This window comes from Protopterus annectens, chromosome 2.part0 (genome assembly GCF_019279795.1).
Source record: "Protopterus annectens isolate FY-2018-M chromosome 2.part0, PAN1.0, whole genome shotgun sequence".
NCBI classification, from domain to species: domain Eukaryota; kingdom Metazoa; phylum Chordata; order Ceratodontiformes; family Protopteridae; genus Protopterus; species Protopterus annectens.
The window spans coordinates 1,361,762,778-1,361,790,215 of record NC_056728.1 but is presented as its reverse complement, the minus strand read 5'-3'; positions in this window follow the sequence as shown (position 1 = coordinate 1,361,790,215).

Here is a 27,438-nt window from a genome sequence, read left to right as displayed (position 1 = left end):
TATATATATATATATATATATATACACACGTGTGTGTGTGTGTCCATGTGTATGAAATTTATATCATATTACCGCGTTTTCAGAAACTCAAAATTCAAATGCTCAAGACCATATGTTCAGGTTTCAAAAACTCTAATGCAAAAAATAAAATCTACATACCCACTGTACAGTGATCTACATAGAAATGCTTGAAATGGGAATTTACCCTTTTCTCCACTGTAGTGTAATCTCAGAATTGGTATAATTTGCAGGGGGGTGTGGGGGACACCCTGCAAAGATGTAGATTTTTTTTTTACATTTGAGTTTTCAGAAACTTGAACTCTAGACCATATGAATTTTAAGTTTCCAAAAACTTGATAATATGACATTAACCTATATATGTGTGGGTCTACTTCAGACCATCAGAATACTACAATATCGAATTACAATACATCATGATGGAAATAACAAAACACCGGAACATCGAAGGGCAACATACTTGAACCACAAAACATCAACCAAGGTAGTGTGGATGTCAGCTAGTATGCAGTAGTACGGACTGGAGATCACAGTATAGTGGGGATAGGGAAATTTACCATTAACCCACTGTAGTGTGATCTTGGAGTTGGTATATATAATTTAGGGGATGCGGGGGTGCAGGAGGGTCGGGTATATGTGCTTGATAGATTTGGTTCAATTTTCCATGGTTCCAGCATATTGTCCTTCAATGTTCTGGTGTTTCATTGTTTCTGTCTCAATGTTTTGTAATTCAATATTGTGGAGTTTCAAAGGTCTGCCATTGAGCCATACATATATATATATATATATATATATATATATATATATATATCAAAGTCAAAGTAAACTTTATATTCGATCAGATACACACAGCAGTGCAAGCAGTTACATTGCTTTAGTGCCCGTGCAAGACATAGCAATGAACACATAGTCTGAATGACAGTAAGACTAATGGACATAATTAAAATATTAACAACACAATAGATTACTACAATTGGACAGGAAGACATTAGACAATATTATAGTAGTAGGTATTGCAAGACTATGATTTCACATTGTGATTGCTTAGAATATAGCATATCAGTTGTAGTATGATATATTCTGATGTTCATATTGCATATGTATGGATTGGTGACTCAGTCCTGACTAATGCACATTATTCAGGAAGTAATAGCATAAGATATCAGGCTAACTGTACAGTTATTGAAGCAATTTGCCAGAGTGATTACTATAGCTGATACTTCATAGCAAGTGGCATATTGATCTAATTATTCACTGTCTTGCCTGGCATTCAAGTTGAGCAGCCTTATGGATAGAGGGAAGAAGTGTATATCTGTGTGTGTGTGTGTGTGTATGTGTGTGTGTGTGTGTATATATATATCTATATATATATATATATATATATATATATATATATATATATTTATATAAATACACACACACACACACACACACACACACACACACACACACACACACACAAACACACACACACACACACACGCAAACACACACACATAGCAAACAGTCAAAAAGTTCCAAAAACCCTAAGTGTAAAAAAAAAAAAAAATCACACTTCAATAGATCTAATGCTTTCGTCTTGATAACAAAGATTTCATCAGGGATAATACAAGCACAGCGTCAGCTTTTTAAATAATGAACAGCCACCAATGAAAAATGTTAATTCATTAAATAATATAATAATTACTTGAACAAAAGCAATAAAACAATCAATGAATTCATCTAATAACTATAATGTACTCTTTGCCAGTACTGTTATTTATCCATCTATTTCTGCTGTTGTTTATCCATCTATTTCTGCTGTTGTTTATCCATCTGTTATCGGTGTGGTTCAGTGGAGGATCACAGTGATTTTTGCTGTTTTGGCCCTTTAACAGATTCAGCAACATACAAGGTTACAAGGGCTCAGAATGTGACAGCCTCTCAGACTATGTGTAAAATGCTGAACTGTATGTACAGAGACTACATAGGATTCAAAAGACATATACAGGTTGAAAAACAGGGAAAGGAACATCATAAGCCACATGACAACATTTATACATACACATACGTATAATACATGTCTCTTTAATATGTCTTAGGAATGAGAAGTTTGCAAAGTTAATTAGGAAACTTTGCATTAGCCAGTTGAAGTAGCCTGAGAAAGTAATACAGGAGTTTTGTCCCTCATGGGGAAGTTCAGAAGGATGAGCAGGAACTTATGTGAAAGTCCTTAAAGATGTGGTCTTGTATCATGAATCATGGCCTTGTTTTGGCCTAAAGCCTGAAGCTTCTAAAAATGCAGTCTTTGTGGGACTGTTTGGACCATAGACACATTGTAAAAAGTAACCAAATGTATTGTTTTATTATTATTATTATTATCATTATTATTATTATTATTATTGTTATTATTTTATTTCAAAGCCAAGCAGGCAATTATTTTAATTTGTTATATGGATTAAAAAATAGACTAAACTCTTGCCTCTAGTGGTTCTTTAGACATACAGTTTGGTGCATCAATGGACAGTTGGTCAAAGATTTGTCATATACTATTCCTCGCAATACCTTTGCAGCCAAGTACATTACATTTTAATTCCCAGCAGAATCACTGATGTTGGTTCCCAGATGCATTTCTGCTGGTGGATTTTTTTCTGTTTGTTTTTGTTTTTCAATGCTTTCATGACAATTATAACCATATAAGACTTACTGAAAATTTTTGAGTCAAAAGTAGAGACTGATTATAAAATGTTGCAAATGCATCATGCATCAACAGAGGGATGTGCTTGTTAATATAGCCGCAAACCCAAGGAAAAACAATAACCAAATATAGCCACCTAGTACCCTTCACTGGTAACTTCTGAGCAGTATGTCACCACAGAAAACAGGGACTGAGCAGACTGGGTAAACATCTTCTTACCCCTTTTTGAGTTGGCAGAAGAGGCACTCACATTGCATATGCATATGAAGGGAACTGATTACATGGACTTTGATAAACTTAAAAAGGATTTTTACTAGGGCTGGAATAACCTTTGAAGTACAAACAACAACATTTTATAACCAGGCTTTTAATGCTGACAAATAGGTAGGAGCATTGTTGCTGGATATGAAACATATTTTGGACATATGACTAGAGGCTGGCAACAACAATAAATTACAAATAACATCTTAGAAATAGTTCAGAAGAGCTATAACTGGTAATGTAAGAAAATGGGGATTGAACATGATCTGAAGAACTCTGATAAACTATCGCCTTTAGAGGAATGCTAATGAATCAATGACACAATGTTTAAAATGGAATTGTCTGCTTCTAAGCCTAAACATGCAATAAGAAATGTGCCATGCTCTGTGAAACAAACAGCAAACAGCAAATAATGCATGAATGTGTTTCAAATATGGGGGAGGGTTATATTGCTAAATTCTGTGCCAGTGATACTGAAGAGAATACTGGTATTAATGTGAGAAGTGAAATGCACACAGCAAATGAAATTATTACTATGAAGTGTGACAAGATTATTGATTGATAGCTACACCAGTATTGTGCAATTGTTTCAATTAAGCTGGTGAAATGCACTTCATTTCTTAAAGGAAAGGAAGTTCAAGCTCTACTAGACTCTGGCACCATGAGTATCATGTCAAGGGTTGCCTGGGATACAAGCATGAAATTAGTAACAGCTACAACGTAGAGGTAATATGCATTCATAGTAACAGAATGGAGTATCTCCTAACATGTGTAGAAATGTTAATAGTTGTGGGAAAACCTTTACATCCTGTGTCTGTAACCCCTAATTTGACTCATGTATAATAGCAGGAAAAGATTTTGCCCATTTCAGAGCAGTATAGCAAATATGGGAAGAAGAAGAATCCATAGACACAGTGTGTCAAATAGTGCACATAACAACAAGCAGAACAGCAGCTCTATAAACCCATTCAGTATAAGAATGTTGGAACAGCGGGTCATCCAGTGTGGTGCAAACAGAGTGACAAGCAAACTAGAGTTCCTTTTCCAAACCCAGCTGTGTATTAGGATACATTGAAGCTAAATCGATTAGGTAAATGATAAAGGGAGATGCCTAACCTTATCAGAAAATAGAGTGGTTAACTATTCTAAGTTCATGCCAAAGAGAAGATGGAAATATCCCAAATATCATCTGAGTTAGACAACACTGTCCAGAGGCTGTGCTAAGCATGACAGTAGTAACAGGGTCCATTGTTGTCAGCCCAGCCAAGAAGCAAGAAGTCAAGTTAAAGGGCACTTTTGAATAATTGAGGAAAATAAACCCAAGGCTTGTAGAATACATATCAGATACAACTAGAACCACCATGGAATTTACTGAGGTTGTCAACAATCACTCAGACTTAATACAGGAGGATGAACTTTTAAAATCTAGAGTAATCATGATAGATCTCTGACTTGACCATGAAGAGCAGTCCAGAAAAAAAATTAAAAGGATTCCAAGGATTCCAGAAAATAAGGAAGGCCAAAATGGTAAAAATTTATGGTGAAGCAGTTAGCTGTATGGTCACAACTTCCTGAAGAAGAAGATGAAGAAGAGTTAATGTCTGAACAGGTGCACTGTATTGCTTGGAACCCAGCATGCACATCACCACAAGTGGCACAGTCTATTATAGTCCACTTTACAACCCACACTGTCAAGAAGGAAGCTCCGTAACTGCGTATAGAAGCTGGGTCTCAGAGCTAACTATGAAGATTCCCCAGTCTTTGTTGATCAGGACTATTCCACACAGACCTGCTAAAAGGCAATGGCTTTGGTTCCAGCATAGCATTTATGTAAGACATAAAGACTCCAATTTAAAGCTCCAATTGAATGGCAGTAATAAAAGTATTTGGTGCAGAGGGAGGTCACCTCCTTGGCAGTGCAGAAGTAGCACTTACATTTCTCAACAAAAGGAAGTCACTTCTCAGAGCAAAGGGTTGCAGCAGAGCCACAAGAAGGAGGAACAGACAAGGAACATGTTTCAAGAATTGAAGATCCTGTGGTAAAGCTGTTCCATTGTTTAAAAAATAAAAGGCAGCCAAACAAGAAAAGATTTCTCCTCTGCAATCTTTGCAAAACAAAAGGAATAGAGGTGAACTGACAGATCCCAGTGAAACAGACGTAGTAAGTTAAAATGCCATGAGGGAAGACAAAATGAAGAGAGAAACAATGGATTGGGATTTTCCTGCCAAATAATGTGACGATGCACATTGTATTATTAAGGCTATTATGCTGAAGAAATTATAGTGAGCAATGTGCCAAGGTGCCAATGTATACCATGCGTTTTGTGAAAAATATGTATTTGGAAGGAAATTTAGTGCACTTGATGCCTGAAAATATTTAGGTCATTTTAAATACTTGTAGTTGTCAGGGCTGGTGCTAAAACTGGAAGACAGTGAGAAAGATTCACCAGTCTGATACAATGGTGGGAAGTAAAGGACACATCTTTCATGAATAAAAAGGAATGAACTGACACCACATTAAGTATGTATGTGATTAGGTGGCCTTCCCATAGTTAGTAATGATTGTGAAATACACCCACTAGTCTGGGATATACATATATAGATATATATATATATATATATATATATATATATATATATATATATATATATATATATATATATATATATGTGTGTGTGTGTGTGTGTGTGTGTGTGTGTGTGTGTGTGTGTGTGTGTGTGTGTGTGTGTGTGTGTGTGTAGAATTCACTTCATAACACTGAAAACTCAAAACACTGAAAATGAGAAAACATCATAATATAGATGACCAAATCACTGAAACTTCAAAACACTGAAAACTCAAAACACTGAAACTCAAAACACTGAAAACACATATCATACATATACTGAGTTTAAACAACATAAATCATAGCACTTTCCACCAAGTGTAAGCATGGGGCAAGCCCACCTGCACCCCCCATGTGGGAGTTGTGCCCCCCACGCCCCCTGCTACTTATATATATCAACTCCAACTTGAGTGAGTACAGGTCAGAAGGGTTGTCAGCAATGGAGATGATAGTCGAATCATTAGCATACTGTATAAGGGAAGACTGAAGACAGGATGTATGTAGCTGGTTAGTAAAGATGTTAAAGAGAAGAGGACCTAGAATAGAGCATTGTGGGATACCCATTTCTATGGGGAGAAAAGGTGACAGACTATTGAGCCATCTAACTGATTGTTGTCTGTTAGAGAGGTAGCTAGCAAACCAAGAGATAGTAGATGGGGAGAGATTAAGTTTAGCCAGTTTAGAGAGAACGATAAGGTGGGAGACAGTATCAAAAGCTTTTGAGAGATCTAGGAAAAGGCAGGACACTAGCTTATTGTTATCTCTGGCTATGGAGATGGAGTTAGTAAAGGAGATGAGAGCTGTTCTAGTGCTGTGATGGGGGCAAAAACCATGCTGGGTAGGGTAATAAGGTTTTTATAACAGAGATAAGACATAAGTTGTTTATGTGCACAGTGCTCAAGAATTTTGGAAAGGGGAGAGAGTATTGCAATGGGACAATAGTTAGAAAGTTCAACAGAGTTACCCTCTTTGTGAATAGGTATAGACTGAAATTTCTTCCTGAAATTTCTTCCAAAGAGCTGGGACAGTAGATTCAGAGATTGAGCGACTCATGAGAATAAAAACTGGATATACTATGTAGCTGGCGGCATCCTTTAGGAAGACAGAGGGCAGGTTGTCAGCAGAAGGGGAACACACTTTAATATTGAGTAGGAGTTTTTTAATATAGGAGGTATGGATAGGATTAAATGAGAAAGGGCAGCATTGTGGTAGGGGTTGGTGGGAGGAGAGTAATTTGCTGGAATAGAGGATGGCATGAGCTTACTGATGCTGTCAATGAAGTAAGTGTTGAAAGTGTTTGCAGTTTATAGGGGAGTGGTATTGGGACAGAGATTAGGTGTAGAAGGGTTTCCAGAGTGGAAAATATGACTGACAGAATTCAAAATTCTTTAGCGTTTCTAAATTGTGTGGACAGAGAGTCATGGTAGAAATTTTTTTTATCAATGCATATGTTTTTCTTGGCCAGATTACAAAGTTCCTTATAGCTGTTGTAATCGGTGAAAGATTTTGTTTTTGACCAGTGTTTCCAAGCAGAGTCTCTGTTGTGAATAATAACGCGGGTAGACTGGGTGAGCCAAGATGAGTAGTGAGATTTGACTCTAACTATTCTAGGGGTGCTAAAGAATTTAAAATGTTAAGGAAGACAGTATTGAATTGGAGAACAGCTTTGTCTAAAGGAAGAGGAAAGGAAAGAACCAGTCAGTGGAAGAGAGTAGATTATTAAGAGTCTCTGGATTGTAGTTAGTTAGCGTATGACATGCTTTGAATTTGTGACACTTGGAGAGGTGAGGGGAGGACCTTAGAACTCATGTAGGGGAGTGATCACTAATACAGTCTGGAAGAGATTCAGGATGATGACAGAGGTTAGGATGAGAGACTAGAATCCAGTCAATAGTGGAGCTAGAATTTGTAAACTTGTGGATAAAAGTAGGAGAGCAGATAAGCTGGGTGAAACCATGAAGATGGATGCTAGTGGGTGAGGAGTTTGAGGAGACAGTGAGCCAGTTAATATTAACGTCTCCAAGAATGACAGTTTCATTAGGTATGTTATTAGCCAACCAGTGAAGAATTTCTTCAAGAAGAGGTATGTTATCACCTGGGGGAATATATATAGCTATTGTTAGGGTTTTATATTTGTTGAGTTTACAGTTAGCTATGAGGAGTTCAGCAGGGAGAAATAGGGGGAGGTAGAGTGGTGAGACGGGTTATGGTTAAGAGGTCAGAGAACATAATAGCTACACCTCTGCCTCTTTTGTGTGTTCTGCCAAGACATAAAATGTTATAGTTGGGAGGGAGAAATTCATTTACTGTGGTATGTGGTTTAAGCCATGTTTCAGAAAGAGAGATTATATCTGGGGCATAGAGGTCTATCCAGGAGTGAAATTCTGTTATCTTGTTCAGAATACTGTGGATGTTTATGGAGTAGAAGGAGGGGTGTTTATGGCTTGAGTTAGGTACTCATGAGATAGTGATAGTTGAGTAAGTGGGAGGGGCTGAGTTATTGTTGGGGCCTGGATTGGGGACGACGAGCTGTCTGTAAAAGACTGAGCTTCCCATTATATCAGATGAGGAGAATGAGTTTCTAATGAAGGAATTCACAGAGAAAGTGGTTAGAGAAAAAGATAACTCCCCTGAACAGGATGGTGCCCCAATCAAAATGTGGAACTTGGAGATGCATAAAATAGTTAAGAGCTGGGTTAAGCAATTTAAGAAAATCTTAACAATTTGGTAGATTCCACAATCATGGAAGAGGGGGGTGATTATAGTCTTCTCAAAGGAGGGTTGGGAACTGAAGTACCCTTGCAGGTACCATCCAATAACAATTTTAAATCCTGATCACAAAGTATTTATGGATGTGATGGCAATAGACTCTGTGTTTTTGGAAAATTGATAGATTTAGATCAGTGTGGTTTTCTTCTGCAGTGAAGAACATTTGTTAATATCAACAGAGTGTTAATGATCATACAATGTGTGATCAATGAGAAGAAAAAGGTGGAGGTTGTTTCTTTAGATGCAGAAAAAAACTTTTGATAGAGTAGAATGTGGGTACTTATCCCATGCTTTGGATGGTATGGAACTTCTTAGGGAAATTTATCAAGAACCAAAGGCACAGGCAGAAGTGTCCAGGGGACTGTCTGAGGAGTTAAGTATTATAAGGGGCTCTAGGCAAGGTTGCCCAGTGTCTTCCCCTATTATTTGCAATCTATCTGGAACCTTTAGCAAATGTAATAAGGCAGTCTGGACTTAGGTGGTATCACTGAAGGTACATGGATTTTAAAATAGCATTGCAAGTAGATGGCATGATTAGCCCATCCATTTGAGGACTTAGGAATGCTATTTCTATTTTGCAGGAGTTTCAAGTCATAAAATTAATGCAGAGAAGACTAAAACATTAGGGATGAATATAACAAATAAGGTAGCATTGATTGCAGAATATCTATTAACATGAGACAAAAGGGAGTTTAAATACTTGGGCATTTGGTTAAAGGAAACATATGAAAAGTCTATGGAACAATCTTTGTCTAAGAGTATGGCAGGAATGCACAGCAACTTGCATAAATGGAGGGAATTACATTTATACCTAGATCAGAAGGTGTATATCGTGTACTGGCATGTAGTTCCTTGGGTGCTGTATTTAAGTCAGGCCTTTTAGTTGGCCCCACACAGACAAACCATTTTAAAAGTTAACCACTGGGTGAGAGATTTCTTATGAATGGGGTGAAGACCTAGAGTGAAATGGTAAAAGGTAACTCTGCCAAAGACCCAATGGGGCCCGGGAATGCCTATGATAGAAAACAGCAGTAAGACAATACCTCTGTTGATTATTGTTAGATGTAGAGCTCCCCAGTATATAGTATTGTAGAAGCAAATGGTTCAGACCACATTCTCCTTAATAGACCAAAGGGACTGGAGTGAGACAGTATGGAGGGCAGGTGTTGAGATGTTAAAGTCATCTGTTTTGAAGATATTAGGCAATGGTATAAGCAGAATTTCTATGAAGAGATTCTAAAAAAGTTGAAGAGAGGGCACATGAGATAAAAAAGGAGCTTGGAGATGGAGGAGGTTGAAGACACTAGTGAATTTTTGGAAGCAATCAGTGGTAGGCGACAGTATTTTGAATTGGGAAGAGGTTAAATAGAAATACTAGGTGCAACCAGAATATTTCCTACATGTCCTGCTACTGAGTAAAGATTTCAAAATCAGGTTGGAGAACAGAAGTGGCAAGGGAAATGGCCACATTTCAATATTTGGTTGTGCAAGGTGAGGCAAAGCTCAGATTTCCCAAAGGGTTTAAATGGGAATTTATGTAGAAAACTGCTGACAGAAAGGAAGAAGAAGTGACATACATTAGAATGGAATGGGACAGTAATAAATCTGAATCTCAGCCAAGCTTGTTTGGTACCTTGGAAAGCATTAAGAGTGAGAAAATTTAGAGTAATTTCATGGAAGTGTTTCTATAATCCAGCAAGGCTTCATAGGATTATACCATATTTACTGGATTGCTGTTGGAGGTGCAAAGGTGGAACTATAGGGTATTCAGAGGATAGTTTTGAGAGAAATGTTATTTCAGGATTGTCTCCTGTACTACTAATGGACAGAGGCAGCTTCTAAATGCTTTATTCCAAGCATGCATTCCCTCAGATTATCTATGATATGATCCCAGTTAGTTTTACTATGGATAATATATGATTACTGACCATGGGATGAGCAAGGCCAGTCTAACACAAATGTGATATATTAATTCAAGCACAAAAAGGTAAACTGAATAGGCTTAAAATGGCCCATGAGGGAAACAAACCTTATACTTACCTACAAACCTGTATCTTCTGCAACTACCCAGTTTTAGAGCAATTAAAAAGAGATTTGGAGAAGTTCTTGAAAGTTATACTGGGGTACAGAGTTCACATTAATGAGGGTCAGATTCTTGTTGGGGGTGAGACAAAATGAAAGTCAAGAGGCGAAAATAATAGAATTGACATGCATTATATTATTGAGGGTTAAAAAACTGCTACAACTTGAAAATGGAAAGGTAAGAAGAGGCCAGAGACTGAAAAAGCAAAGCAACTAATGTGCAAAATGGGAAGAGGAAATACTCACTGTAAAAGAGCTCAAACAAAAACTGAAAGTTTTACCAAAATGAATGCCTTGGTTAATCTAGTCACAGGAGTCAAAGACAGAGGTGGCACCAAATTAGCTAGAGGATGGTAGTAATACTGGCACAGAGGGCTACCAACTCTAAATTATTATGAGTTACATTATGTTAGGAAAATAGTTAAGACTTTGATATAGCATTGCAGTCCTAATTTTCAGACAAAAACAAATGGGTTTCAGCATTTCAACAAAACAGAGAAATTAAAAGTTAAAAACAATTATTGCAAGTACTAGTTTTGTACTGAACTATATGAAACAACAAGGTTTGAGTTAAGTTGAAGTTAAAATGGATTCTGGTTAACCACTGTTGCAAGTTATATACACCATGCATAAGGACTGCACTTTGATTGTAGAATATTCTGGAGAACTGCAATAAAAAAGCTTTGATATTAAAAAAAGACACACAGAAAAGACAGTGGCACTCATACAGAGGTCTAGAACGAAGACCAAGTGAAGGGAATGAGCAATAAAGCTACAAAAGTGGCAAAAATAGACAGAACTTGGTTATGATTAGTAAAAAGGATCCTCTGATCCTATGTGTTTTCAGAACCCTGCTCCAATGATAGAGCAGAAAAACCCAAAAACTGGTAAAAGGTGTCAGTATATGAAATTAAAATGAACTGAGGAAATGCTGAAGTAAAAAAAACAGTATAAGACAGAAGTCTGCAGAAAGGGTTAGCACTGAAACATATACATAACAGACTAAATACTTCAATGAGGACATTTACAGGAAAGAAATGGTAAATACTAACAGTGACATATATGAGGAAATGCAGAGTTCTGAACCAACTTTTGATAAAATAGGATCATATGATCATAGGATCATAAGAGATTACTAGGCTATCGACTTGTAGGTCATTTTTAAGCTTGGCCATTTCAACCCAATGTAATACCAAAGTACTAGTCAATACCCAAGATTGCATTTAGTGACCCATGTCCAGGAGGGTTGTAGGCTGTATCCCCAGTAAGAATTTATGGTGCTCCATCCACTTGTCCAGGTTCCTTTTGAACAGTGTCATAGAGGTGCTCTGTTTCACATGAATTGGTAGTCAATTCCAAAGACATGGCAGTTTCTGGGAGATAAATCTGTCCCTCCAGCATGTCCTGTTTCAGTCACAAGCCATATTTAAGTCCCTGGAATGAGGAGCCCTAGACCCATTTGATTTACAGATATGCAGTAAGTTTATTAGGTTTGGGTCCTGGGTTGCTGTGTAGGCTAGGTACAAGTTTCCCCTAAGAACTCTATATGATAAGTACAGTGACAGGGACTTTAGTTGGTCCGTGTAAGGTACATACTGGAGGCCCTTGATCTTCTTTGTTAGAAACTTCTGAGGTCTCTCTAATTGCTACAGGTGCTTAGTACGGTACATATGAATGGGACTTTATATGCAATTATGGGTCAGATAAATGCCGAGTATAGGGGTTCATAACTTCCTTTGCTCTCAAGGTGATGCCTTTACTAATCAAGTGAGCTATATGGAAAGCTTTTCTTACAACAGTAGACATGTGGTGGTCAAAGTTAAGGCCATGGTCAACTTGTGGTCCCAGGTCCCTTATTACCTCATGGATACTTAGGGTATTGTTGCTGATTTGATAGTGTGAAGGGACAATGTTTGTGCTGAAGGGAATGATGATGCATTTCTTTGCATTCAGTTTGAGATCATGACTAATGTAAAGGCTGCCAGCCTAGCCAGATAGAATTGTGCAGATAATTCTGCCATTTGTAAATATAAATGTTGAAAAACAGGCTTGTTCTCTTAAATGAAATAATATGCTGTGAAATGTTTAACTTCAAATAAATGTAACAACATTGCCCTCTGCTGTAAAGAAAACTAAGTCAAGCATTTCTTATCTGTCCTTTGAAGTTTACATTATTTTATGTGTGTCCCTTTGAAGTTGGAATTTGGAGTCAATGAGTCTGGAGTGAAGCATATTGCATATTATTTTAACTTAAGGAATAATTTCTAGAGTTTACATGTGGAATGTCTTTTATTGATGTAGTTTCCTGCAGGTGCAAGATAACAAGAATGTAGTATCTGACAGCCTGGGAACCCCAAGAAAGTGTGAAATGATATAATAGGAATCAGGACTGGAAATAGCATTTTAAACAGAGAGAATCAGAAGGCATTAAGTATTTTTGTCTTGAACATCCAACTCACAGCACTGTCTTGCACATATGTAAGTTATCTTAGACTTGTGTTTTCTTTTAGAAATAGCTAGGAACTAGAAAGGATAGACTAAGTGTTTTTCTGTGATATCAGAACTGTACTACTGATTTATTTTAAGTATTTATGTGTGATCTCTGAACCCTTGACTAGCACTGTGTAGTAAAAAGTATTGTCTTGTGTTTTTATTATTTATTATTAAATATTTTAAAACCTGTCAACTGTGGCTGTTTTGTGTAGAGATAATCTAAGCTCTTAAGAGTACTTGCATGCCTTTAGTAAAATTGTACAAAGCCACTCTAATAGCTTTAGCCCTGGGCTATACTACAAATTGGATAATAATATTGCACAGTAATAATTGGACACCCTTTTAAGGGCCTTTGAGTAGCTGATAAATATTAGCTGGGTGGTGGCAGGGTACTACCATATAGTCTGGGAAAAGGGGGCACAGCTGGAGAACCTGTGCCAGCCTTTCCCAGGAGTGTCTGTGTGGTTGTATAAACTCTTATCTCAAAGTGTGTGTATGTCAGCTACTTGGGCAGGGGCATGAAGCACTGGTTGGACAGAGAGGGTGCTGGAGGTTTTAGCTTGCCCAGCTAGGCTGAGATCTGGACCCTATAGCTGTGCCAGTGGGGAGTCTTATTGGGGACCTGGAGAGCAAGGGAGCAACCAGCCCCAGACTGACTGTGATTTCTGTGTGCTCTTAAGGGAAATTGCACTTTACTGTGTGTATTTGTTATCCTTTCCTCATATATGAGATGCCCTCTCTGGTGTTAGTGGTGAGGACTGAGGCTCCTTGATTGTTGGGCCAGGGCATGTGCATCACAACTAATACACCAGTCATTGGTCTGTGTGAGACTCTCCTGGAGTATACTGACATCATTTGGGGATTCAATGATTGCACCTAGTTTGCAGTCATCTGCAAACTTGGTTAGCCACAACCCTTTAGTTTTGACCTGAACTTCTGACAAGTATATACCAAACAGTAGGGAGCTCAGCAATGACCCCCTGTGGGTCACCACTGGTAACAGGTCTGCTGGTTGATGTGGAATCACCCACTTTTATTGTGTGTGTCCAGTTTGTGAGCCAGTTGGCAACCTATCTTACAACAAAGGGGTTTACATTCAGTTTGCTAAGTTTATCTGTAATTTCTGAGTGTGGGATTGTGTCAAAAGCCTTTGCTAAGTCGAGGTATGATATGTGCACAGATTTACCCTCATCAATGGCTCTAGTCACATTTTCAAATAAATCCCTTAGATTTAACAGGCAGGCTTTGCCCTTGGTGAAGCCGAATTGGGCAGGATCTATGCTTTGGCAGTCACCTATGTCTTTATTCATGAGGTCCATAATGATATGTTCCATGGCCTTACAGATGAGGCAGGTCAGGCTTATGGGTCTGTAATTCCCTGGGCCTGTTGCTAGACCTCCATTGTGGAGGGGAACAACTGCAGTTGTTCTTCATTCCATGGGAACAAAGCCTGTGGTTAGGCTATGATTGAAAAGGGTACTTAGTGGTGATGCTAGTTCATGTTTAGCCTGTTTAGAAGACAGTCTGGGATGTCATCTGGTTCCATAGAGGCCATGTATTCTTTGCCTTAGACAGGGATTTATGGACCTGCTTTACAGATATGTAAGGTGGGGGGGGATGTTTGGTGGAGAGTTTGTTGTAAGTTAGGAGGGGATAAGGGAGTGAACTTTTTGCCAAACCTAGCCACTAGCAGGTTCAATATCTCTTTGGGGTCAGTGTGTGTGATACACTTGGCCACCAGTTCTGCATGTGCTTGGGTCCTACCTTTTAGGGTATGTACGTAGCTGTAAAAGGCCTTATGGTTATCCTTGGCAGTACTTGCTAGGTTTCTCCCAAAGGAGTTCTTGTAGGATTTGACAAGTTGTCTTATTTGCCTGTTAAGGCTGAGGAAGTTGCTTTAACATGGTTGGGTCCTTGTCTTTGTTTTCTTGGACAGCAACTTTTTGCATGTATTCTAGAGTTTGTTGATGCTGGAAGTCCACTATGGCACCTTGTTTTTACTTGGGGTTCTGGCTTTGATTCTATCTGATACAGCCGAGTTTATACACTTATGCAAGTTATTGTGCAGGGGTTTAGTGTAAGCCTCAGCATAGTTACCACTTTCAGCTTGGGGTGAGGCTTGGAGTACATTTACACCTTTACCTAGGAAGGTATATTTTGCCTTGGTGAAGTTTTTTTAGTCTGATTTCACTCTTAGTGAGTTCTGGTCTTAGTGACAGGTTGAAGGTGACTAATTTGTACTCAGTTGTAACTAACGTGGGCCCTACAGTTGCAGCAGTGCATCTGTTTGCCATGTTGGTGAGGACCAGATTTAGAATATTTGTTCCTCTTGTTAGGGTATGGACAATCTGCTGCAGGGCATTTAAATTCACAAAGTCAAGGAACGTTTGTGCTAATGGGTTTGGACTAGAGTAGGCTTCACAGTTGATAGTGGATAATTGAAATCACCCATAACCAGTGTGTTCAGTAAAATTTGGATTGTCTTCAATTTGGTTAAGTAGCTTTCATGGGTGTCGTGACCCATGGAGGGGGGTCTATAACTGGCTAGGACTTGAATGGGGGTCTCACCCATTATAACCTGGTTCTGGAGTAACTCCATGGGGTTGTCCAGTCTAACTAGACGTGAGGTGAATTTATCTCTAATATAGATTGAAATAACGCCTACTGTGGTTTTCCCACATTCATTTTCTGGTCTAATTATTCGGAGGGATTGTAGCCTTGCAGGCTGAGTACTCTCTGAGGCCTTAAACCTAGTTTCTGTGACTGCACAGACATCTACATCTTCTAGTAATATAAGTGCTTCCAGGGAGTGCAGTTTTTGGTTTAAGCTCCTAGCATTTAGCAGCATAGCACTTATTTTGTTCTGATTGGTTAATTTCATGTCAGTAATGTTATTTTTGAGACCTTGACTACAAAAAGGCACTATGGGGTAGGCAAGAGCCTTTGCCAGCAACTGAAAGCCTAGGGGTGCCAGGTGCAAACCATCTCTGGCAAATCAGCAAGGTTTGTCAACCATAGCTTCAGAGGCAGACAGGAACTGGATCCCCTTGGAATGAAACCAAAAACTAAGCCAATTATTGAAATAAATCATTTTTTGTTTATACTGTACCATCATTCTAGGTGAGGGTAATATGCTGCTAAAGCCTAGGGATATACATAACTGGGACACATACTCAGAGAGCTTGACCATGTCTCTCTTTGTATAGTCCAGCAAAGTACATCTCAGGTCATTCACACCAACATGAACTATGATAAGGTCATAATGGTACTTGTTGCTGAGAGACCTGAGTGCATGCATGATTTGGCAGATCCTGGCACTGGACAGGCAGCTGACTGTGACTTTCTCCTTGTCCAGCCTGGTGAGTGGGACATCTGTGTGTCTCACTATTGAGTCTCCATTGACAAGAAAACTTGTTTTTGAGTGTTATGCCATATGGGCTTGGTGGGTGGGACACTGGTTTTTGCTATGTGTTATGGGTGCTGTGGAGACTGTATTAGCTGTAGCTGACTTGTGTTTTGGAGGTCTCTGGTGTTTTGGTAAGTTTTTCAAGAGAACCTCTGTGCATAAGGATTTACATGTTTGATGTGTAAGCATAGTGGTATGTGAATATGTAGTGGTGGGTGAGTTGACAGCTTTCTCCATGTTACTGTTTTGAGTGAGAGAGAGCATGGATTCTATATTCTTGGTGTAAATACATCTCTTGGAATGTGTACTAGATTGCATTATTAGTAGAGGGCTGTCTGTGTACATGAGGCAATTGCTACACTGCCTCAAGAGATCAAAGTCAACAAGTTTGGCAGGAGAAACAAGCCTAGTCCAACTGTCCATAATGCTAAATTGAAGACTGTTGTCACTAGGGATGGCTTTGGAGAAACAATCACAGAAGAGCTCAGCAAATTGATACTTCTGCCTGGGTTTTAAGGGAAAATTTGTTGAATTTAACTGTCAGGCTTTGGTACACAATTGCACGGCAGTGGGCAGTGCTGCACAGCACACAAACAAGCAGAAACCTGGTGAGATGCAGGACCTAAATACCAGAAGCTAAAACTTGAAAAAAAAAACTCTAACACAATTCAAAAGGACAAATGAGGATGCTTATTCCAAGACCTAGACTAGCCTCCCTTTACCAGTCAGGTCCTAATCAACACAATTCTCTCACAAAAGTGCAGATAGGCCCCTTCCAACACAAGATGGACTAGAAAATGTGCTCAGAACAAACAAACCACTGCAAACAGTTCCACAGCTACTAGCTACCCTAGTTTCACCGGGAAACACTAGAGAATGTTTAACACAGCAGACAAAATAGCAGTGAGATGCTGAAAAAAATAATTAAAAACAGCAGAAAATCAGCCAGGAGGCTCTTAAAAATGATTTAAACAGTTAACATATGAGTTAATTAAGTAATGCTTGCTGGGAAACCAGAGCAGGCAGAACAGATAGTTTTAAACCAGTTAAAAATACCAGTAAATACTTAAACAGTGAAAACAACAAACAAGTTTGCTAAACAGTGAAAGAAAAAACAGTAAAATTCAATTTTACTGACACAGTGTAGCAGGCAATTGCAGTATAACAGTGTACTTTAGTGTGCAGTAAATAAATACAGTATAAAAGTGGGTGGCAGGCAACAAAAAATTGCAGTAAATAGTATAAATAAGTGAAAGAAATAGGTAACTTATGTTTTTTTGGAAGCTCAGAAGCCTCTGGTATCATCTGGTATCTCAGGTCAGAATTGTGACTGGTAGCCCACCTCAACTCCGCTCGGTAGAAACAAGTAGAAACCTGCTCAGATGCACAGCCAAAATACCAGAAGCTAAAGCTTGAAAAAACTCTACCAAAATTCAAAAGGGCCAATGAGGATGCTTATTCCAAGCCCTAGACCAGCATCCCTTTACCAGTCAAGTCCCAAGTAACACAGTTCTTTCACGAAAGTGCAGATAACCCCCTTCCAATCCAAGATGGCCCGAATAAAGCAGAGAATTCAAATGGAGGCAAACTCTAATATTTGTGAAGAAGGACATAAGAAAAAATTAAGGTAAGTATTGTTCTGAGATAGCCTCTGCAGGTGGCAGGCAACAAAGAGAAGGCAAATAAAGTGAGAGAAGGGTTTTCACTCACACTAGGATAGAGGAAATGCAAACTAATAGAAAAGAGAGCATTCAGGGGCCTAATGCAAATAGCATATATAATAAAGCAGAAGGGATTTTTATCTAGAGTTACTACTTGTAGGGGGAGGCATAAAAGAAGATGCAATGCCTGAATTTTTGGTGGAGAAAGCTTACACCTTCCACATCAAGGCAAGTGACTGAAGAAAGTAAACATGATTTTGTGGGCTTAGACATGTTATATAAACTTTAGAAAGACACAATGTGAAGATGATATTTGAAGTAGGGCAAAAGAGAACACAACAAAGATTAAAATGAGACATTGAATGATATGTTCCCAATACTTTTTATTTATTTTATATTAGAGACAATCTTTTATAGAGCTGCACCATGGTGTAGAGGGATAGTTGGATGGATCTATTTTTGGGAATGGAGTGGTATAGATTGGACTGCTGACTTCAGTTATTCTGCTGGAAAAGCTGCTAGTGTTCTGCGTTTAAGTTTCTGCAATTGCTTTTGATAGTACCAACTGATACTGTTTGCAGGTAGACGGCAGTGCATCTGGTTATAGATATGCAGAAGTGCTGGGTACAGGGCTTTAAAAGAGAGATAACAGAACTGATGAAGTGGTTATTGAATTTAAAGGTAAAGACAGAATATTTTTTTCATGGACATAGGTTTGGAGACTCTTACCAGGTTTCAAAAGTTTGTTTATGTTTGAGTAGAAAGATGTACGACTGACAAAATGGGTTTCCTGTTGTGTATGACAGCAATTTTTTTGTCAGCATTAATGAAAGATGTGGATACGTTACATGGGAGCCTATATATGTGTTATAGTTTTATTATTTTTTATGCATTTTAAAGCACTTGACAAAAGTTGTATATGGTGTGATGGTCACTAAGTGAGTTAGATTGTGTCCTGGATTGAGCTATTCTATGAGAAGCTGATGCTAGCATCCAGCCAAGGCTGGAACTTCTATCTGTAGCTGTTTATGTCTGGTATGGGAGGAGATGAATTTTATGAATTTAAATAGATTTAATGGGTTAGGAGAGGGAAGGATGCAGTGGTGCAGGGGTTAGTGTTGTTGCCTCACAGCAAGAGGGTCTCCGGTTTGATTCTTGGCTGGAGAGCCTTCTATGTGGAGTTTGCATGTCCTACCTGCAGTCAAGTGAGTTTTAATGATATGTAGGTAGGTGCGCATGTGCATGTGTGGGCCTTCTTTGAAGGCTGGGTGCCAGGCTAGCAACTCGACACCATAAAAGAATCTTCACTGCCAATCAGTCTGCAGACCGGTGATCTGCTGTGGTGACCCTTAACCAGGAAAAGCCAAAAGACATTGCTTTGGATTAGAAGAGGATTCTTGCTTGATTGTATTCCAGTCTATATTTGCATCCTCCAGTATACTGGTTTCCTGAGGAATGTCAGCAGAGGCTCAGGACAAGATGACTTTAACAGTGGATAGGTTGCTATTAGGAGAGATGTAAGTACTAATTAGGCTGATATATTTCTTTTGGCTAATCTTAAGGAGGGAGAATAGTAGATCAGCTTTGTAAAATGAGGAATTTCAAGTGGAAACTGTATTGCTTGCTGTTTGTTGAAGTGTCGACTATTATAGAATAGCTACAGTGCCAGCTGTCCTGGATTGTCTGTCAGCTCTGATGATATTATAATCTTATGGTGTTAATTTCTCATCTCTTATACTGGTTTAACCCAAGTTGCAGTAATCACTACTATTGAGAGCATAATGTAACCCAGTCATGTGATTTGGACAGTTTATTAGGATCATAGGATCATAGGAGATTACTAGAACATCGACCCTGAGGTAATTTTAAGCTTAACTGTTTCAACCCAATATAATACCACAGAGGTACTAGTCATACCCAAGATTGCATTTAGTGATGACTGCCCATGTCCAGGAGGGTTGTGGATGCTATCCCCAGTAAGAATTTATGGTGCCCCATCCACTCATCCAGGTTCCTCTTGAACAGTGTCATAGAGGTGCCCTGTTTCACATGAATTGGTACCCTGTTCCAAAGACATGGCAGTCACTGGGAGATAAATCTGTCCCTCCAGCATGTCCTATTTTAGTCACAGGTCATATTTAAGTTCCTGGAATGGGTAGCCCTAGACCCATTTGATTTACTGATAAGCAGTAAGTTCATTAGGTTTGGGTCTTGGGTTGCTATGTAGGCCAGGCATAAGTCTCCCCTAAGAAGTCTATATGATACAGAGTATAGTGACAGGATTTTTGCATAGGCTTTGGATATTTATATGGAAAATCTTTAAAATGGCGTTATTATTATTATTATTATTATTATTATTATTATTATTATTATTATTATTATCATTATTATGTGATGTACATGTTGAGTTCGAGCAGGTTGGACTTGCTGGTCCAGGATTTAGATGGACGTCTTCACTAATTAGTAGTGGGATGATAAGAAAGATAAATTTGGAGCTTTTTGTAAATACAGTGACACTGGTGTGATCTAAGAGGTGAGATGATGTGCAGAAATAAAAGTGTGGGTTTAAAGTAGTATGAGTTACATAGGTTGAATATGCTGAGGTATGACAGAGTAATGCCCTGACAGAGGTGGAGCTGGTGTTGACTTTAGTATTATGGAGCAGTTTTCTGCTATAGAAGTAATGTTGTTAACTGTAAGTATACAATATACAGCGAAATAATGAAATGTGGACTATAGCATAATGTTATTGATGAATTAGACTGTATGTTTGCGAAATTAGAGGTTATGGAGGATATCCAGATGTATGTTCAAAAAACAACTCAGAGAATACCTTATTAACCACTGGTTATGCCCATGTAGTAACCCAGTCTAATCCTTCCACCACTTTCTCTGAACCCTACCTACATAAGCTTTTGCAATTTAATTCCAGTTCTCTCTATGCCTTAGAGAGTAGACCTACCTATACTAATTTTAGTCTTTACAACTCTCTCTTACACTTGATCCTCTACTAACTATATACTGGCATAGACTGCTGCTTGCAGCATTAACTTGCTATCACATATAAATATCTATACAGACTTTCTTTATATTTCTTATTACATGCTGCCTTAAAGTTGCTATGCTACTATAGGATAATGGGATGACTCACTGCTAAACACTGTACCTGGAGCTGCTATATTTGCTAGTGTGTTTTTTTATTTCTCTTTCTTAATGGTGCACCACTTTAAATTTGTTCATTGTTCAATCTCCTTTCTTATTATCTGCTACTTTAATACAAATTTTTGTCTATAAAACATTTGTATTCTTCACCTTAAAATAGTACTGCACCTAAATTTGTTACATTTTTACTTATTTGTACCTGTAATTGCTAATATTTTGCTTATGTGGAGCTTTTCTCCCCGGGCCTCTACTGAAAATGGACATATATTCAGTTAGACTAGCCCGGTCAACAAATGTAAAATAAAAATAAATAAATAAATGTCATTGATTAGAAAGAGTGAGAAATGAAGATAACTGCAATATTTCTGTTAGAGGAATAGGAAAGTATATTTAAAGGGACTGATTCTGAGTGAAATTTTTTGTGAGTGTTTATAGCATATGTGGCAGGTAAGTGACAGATTAATGAGATAAATAGGTGTCTATAGTGAACAGTGTAAATGTTACGCATGTAGGAATGTCAGTAGTTAACTTGAAGTTATTGTGCTTTAATACACTTTTGGAAGTAAGGAGTATAAGGAAAAAGAGTTATACGTACAGGATGAAATAATACAGAGAAATCGGTTACAGAAAGGGACATGATTACTTTATATAGGAACAGGATGTTGGTGGAGGAAGAAGGGATAGTAAAGTTCCAGATTAATAGAGGTATACTGGTTATAAATGTAGAAATGGGGAATGAGTGCATTGGGGTAGGTACTCACCCTGTTCAACTGCCTTCTAGACAGGACGTGACTGAGAATGAAAGCTGTTGTAGATAAAGGGAGAGCTATGTTTTTGTGGATAACCTTATATAGCTATGGGGTTAGTTAAGGGTGATGTAATTATAATAGATATATGGATGTGTGATATTTTTTGTAGCATAGTTAAAGTAGTTACTTAGTATGAACTGGATAGTTTAAAGTGAAAAGGAGGCTGAGGTGAGTATAAGACTGTGTGGGAGAGAAGTAATGACATTGAAATGTGAAGTGATTAATATGAACTGCATTGGTTAAGTGGAAAGAAGGCTGAAGAGAATTGTGACTATTGGCTATTAAGACTGCATGGGAAGGAAGAAGTGATATTTAAATCAAAAATAAGAAGAGCTGAGTGAGAATTAGAGGTAGGGTAGAGGAGCAAAGTGAGGCAGAGCACAGCAAGCGTGAATGGAACATGATCCGCATGTGAACGTAGCCTTATTCCAGCAAAATAAATAACAAGAAGCTCCGTTTCTCTAATTTGGAAGATAGACTTTTCTCCGCATTTCCCACATACTAGCTCTAAAGAAAAAACAATAATATGCCATGAATGGAAGCCTTTGTTTCATAAACTATCTTCAAATATAAATGTCCTTAATTTGAAACAGCTAGCTTTGCCTTTGCTGCATTTTCCAAAACAAGCTTTCTTAAGTAAAAGGAGATGAAAAAGATAACTCATTGTAGACTGGAATATTAGCATTACTTCAAACTTACCTATAAAAATGAAATTGTATATCACTGCCTTTTAAAATACAGAAACCTCTGATCAAAACACACAATTTTATAATTTCAAAGCTAACATAGTAGAAATAAATATGCAATCATATAACCAAAGCTAATGTGACTGGTTACCTAAACAAATTACAGGCTTTAAGTATATTCATTTGGATTCTGTAGGCATATGTTTCCAGAGCTGCCCTCTTATTTAAAAATAGGAGACAAACAATGGAATAATTGAAAGCAACAGAATTCAACAATGGGGTATTCATTTGTTTAATTTATGCACTTATTTGTTATTTCAACTTTCAAGAATTTGTTTTTATTTTCCTTTTTAATCTCAGTTTAGTAATCAAATGACAGACAGTTAACCATAGTTTGTGATGCGAGCATTCTTTTTCTTACAATAAACAGTGAAGGATGAAATAAATAAAACATTTACTCTTGAGTAACAGAAATGTTAATGGAACAGTTTCAGTAAACAATGATTATAGTTCAACTACTGCACACGTAAACTATTCTACAACCAAATAATTTCTTATTTATAAATGTTGATTCTAAACTTTTTTTTATTTGTTTTAATGAGTTATTAGGTTATATAGCTGGTTACTACTATATTCCGTAAGGCATAATTCCTTTAAGTTAGGCAAGTCAGTATGCCTGCAAAGTCATTTTGAAGTATTTACGATTATCATTCACTATAGCTATCATTGTATTATTTTGACATACATAATTTATCATTTTAATGACAGCTGCTTGTATGAGGAGGAGTTACAAGTTGTAGCAGACAGCTATAATGGGAGCAGTGATTGACATATTGATTTGCAAGTTAGGTTTATGGTACTACACACTGTCGGACATGTACACCTACCTGAATGAAAACTCTGTTCTGTTTAATGAGCAGTGTAGTTAGGAAGGCACGGCATTGTTGTCTGAACTTAATTCACAAAATATTTATATTCCCTTAGTATGAGTAGGCATGGTTAGAAATACATTTTCTGACTCTGGACTGCAAAAGTAGTGATAAATTATTAATTACTGCACATTTGCAAGCAAAGTCACACAAGTATAATATTCTAGTCTTTTCTGAATCAAGATTCTGCAAGAAGGCGCAATAGACCCTGACGACTCTACAATATGCAATAAAATGTACATATGCATGTACAGACAGAACCAACATGACACCATATGCAAACTTATATAATTTATAGTAATAAACATTCTTATGACTGGAAACATTTCTTTTGTTATTCCTGATGCTCTTAATTCATTTTCACTTTCACATTTATAGTGAGATGGGTATGTCTTTTGCTTGTCTGGTATAAGATGAAAGATAGTAGTGTAAGGCTTAGATAAGAAAAGAATCTGAAACAGAGTTGGAGCATGGTGTAATGGGGTCCTAGGAAGGGTAATTTACCAGCACCCCCCTCCGCTGCCATTCCAGTGTCCCATTACATGGCTGTCTCTCACCAGCTGCCATAAACACTGTTTAAACCTATCAGTCTGCATACTGTTTTCTTCTTTACTTTTACAGTGATTGCAGAGATTTGATTTAAAACCTTGATTTGAAACTTTATAGTACAAACACTGAAGGCCATTCGCTAAACAAAACACTCTAACATTGAAAAGACTTGACATGAGCAACAGTAAACTTCACTTCCCTTGAAAGTCACATTCTTTGGAAATGTATTGAAACTCACATTCATTGAGAATACATCTGGCCATTGGCAGATTGTGTGTATATTTTTATCCACAGATGTTTCCCCAAACCCAGCAATTATAGTTACGTTGTTGTCTGCCCCAAAAATTAACAATAGTAATGACCAACGTCACATTTCAGATTTGTTTCACACTAACATATAGTATCCAAAGTATTCCATCTTAATTCAGACACTCACATGCACACTAGTCCCAAAAAGCCAGATTACAGAATGTTTAAAATGACTAGGTAATAACAGGATAATGTACATTAATCCACAAAAAAACCCACCCCCACCCCACCAGAAGTTATAACCACTTTGTTGACAATGTGCACCCTTTATTGTTAGGAATTACAAGTACTTTACTGATAGCTTTGCATGAACTATATGAAACTGTAAAGATTGGTAGCATCATAACATATGATCTAGACGGTTTACCTTTGAAAGCTTGAAATGCAGATTGTCGAAAGATAGTTGTGCGGAAGTATGTTTTCAAGTTTTCGGATAACCGAAAAAAAATGCATCAAATGTGCAATGAGCGAATGCAGATTGACATTCGCTCATTGCAGATTGGGCATTTTGGGTGCGGAGTACACTATAGTGGGGATCAAAACCTTTCCCCACTGTAGTGCGACCTCGGAGTTAGAATAATAAAGTAGGGGGTGTGGGAGGTGCAGGGGGGCTTGCCCCCCCCTGCATTATGATATGTATTTGAAATTGTTGTTTGAAAATCAGCGAATTTGCTTTTCGATTTGCTGATTTTGAAACGTTGGTACGGTTTGGAATGACGGTTTTCGTCATTTCGGTTCACACAAAGGGCTGTTCGGCAGGTTGATTTTCAACCTTTCAAAGGTAAACCGATCTAGACACATGTAGCACAGTTTAAATAGAAGCATATTTATGAGAGCATAAGAAATATTAACTACTAATATGCCAAGTCAGTATGTGCAATCTCTGCAGGAGTAAAAGTCATCTGAATAATCCACATTAAAAGAGCTATTACTAATGAATGGATTATTGCTGGCAAACAACTTTGCATTTCAGTGCTTCATTTATAAATGCAATGTCTGTTGCCCTTGAAGAACAAATGACATAAGTCACATCAAAAAGCTGGCGTGCTTGTGATATTGCTGCTATAATACTTCCTGAACCAGATCAGCTGTGCAACAGGGAGTAGCTAACAAATAATGACAACAGTAAGTAAATGAAGATGGAAGGATTCACACCTGCACCCTTGCCATAGGAAGCAGCTCATTAACACATTAGAGCTTCAGTCCTGTGATAACTGCCGGAAATCCTTCACAATCCAGTCTTGTAGAGGAGATTGTATCACAGTACTATGCAGCAGTAACTACACACTGGATACTGAAGATCAGACTTTTCTGATCACCACCCCAAAAAATGCAGACTGTCTGACTTGACAAATGTCAGCCCCTTTGAAGATGATGGCGGCTGCAAAGAAGATATTTCAAAATTATAGTATTAAAGTGCATCATGTTAAGACTACAAGGATTTAGCATTTTTATACTACACTATATAATCTAGTTATATTACTAAATTAATTAATTTATTCTTAAGTGCAATTAATAAAGCTGAACAATTAAAGACAATATAAATGCTGCAACAGCAGCTTTTGTTGAACAGCTCATGAGTCATACAAAAATATTACTGCATACAAAATACTATTTTTAGGGGGAGTTACATGCATGCAGGATGCCAGTATCTCATTTTTGTCCTCCCTATGTCTGTCATCAGGATTAGCTATCTTATCTGATCTCACTCTGTACAGGTCTGACCCTATTGCAGCATGGCATGCACCTGCATTGTCAACAAAGCTAGACTGGGGACAAAAAATGCCCTATGCAGAGTAATGAACCAGGCCCCCTAAAGAAATACCCATTACTTTCTGTCTCTTCCCAGTTACCATAAACACCATTCAAACCTTCCAGTGTATATACTATTTTCTTCTTGACCTTTACAATTATCACAGATATTAGGTTTCAATTAAAACTTACTTCAAATTTTACAAAAAAAAAAAATATAGTGACAGCCATTTTCTAAACCAAGTAGATAGCAATCTCTCCTTTGATAATCATATTGCCAAGGTGGTTAGAAAATCCTTCTACGTGGCCCACCTAATCTCAAAAGGGTTCTCATCCAGAACAAAGGAGGTTATTGTACCTCTCTACTCATCACTTATTAGACCCATTATAGAATACAATGTCCCATTTGGGATGTACCTTACAAGACACCTGCAACAGCTAGAAAGACCACAGAAGTACCTTACCAAGAGGATTACTGGCCTCAAGCAGATGACCTATGCAGCCCGACTAAAGAAACTCCTGCTGTACTCGGTTGCATACTGCTTACTCAGAGGTGATCTCTGCTTGACATACAAGGCCATGTCCAAAACAGAATTGATGGATATGCTCCACCTAAAAAAAAACAAATCCCTGAGAGCCACACGCTCCAGGGATATAAACCTTACCACAATGATAAATAGGATGTGCTGGAGGGATAGATTCCTAACCCAGAGACTCCCCGTGCTTTGGAACAAGATTCCAATATACATCAGGCAGAGCCCCTCACTAGCACTCTTCAAGAGAAACCTTGACGGGTGGATAGGAAACAGAAAATGTATCCTGGGGATCACTGCAGTGGCTCTGCTGGACAGAGATGCTGGGAACTAATGGCTCTGCTGATTAGAGGCACAGGGAACTAATCTAAGGGGGTAGTGAAAGCCAGCACACTCTGGCTAGGCTTATAAATGCCCTTGGGCAGATAGCCTAGTACTTACCTATGAACCTATGAACCTATAAACAAAACACTCTCACATTGAAAACAGGCTTAGCATGAGAAGCAGTAAACATCTCTTCTCTTAATGCTCACATTTAAAAAATGCATCTGGCAACCCAATAAACTACAAGTGTCATGCTGAGATTCATACTCAAATAGAATATAGTGAAGTACTAATTAGCATCTGTGTGAAGGGTGTAGGAATTCAAAAGATGAATGTGTAATGCTTTTGCTAATAGTCTGTGATAACCCACTGGACACAAGTGCCTCCTTTCAGGAGCAACCTAGGAGTGATG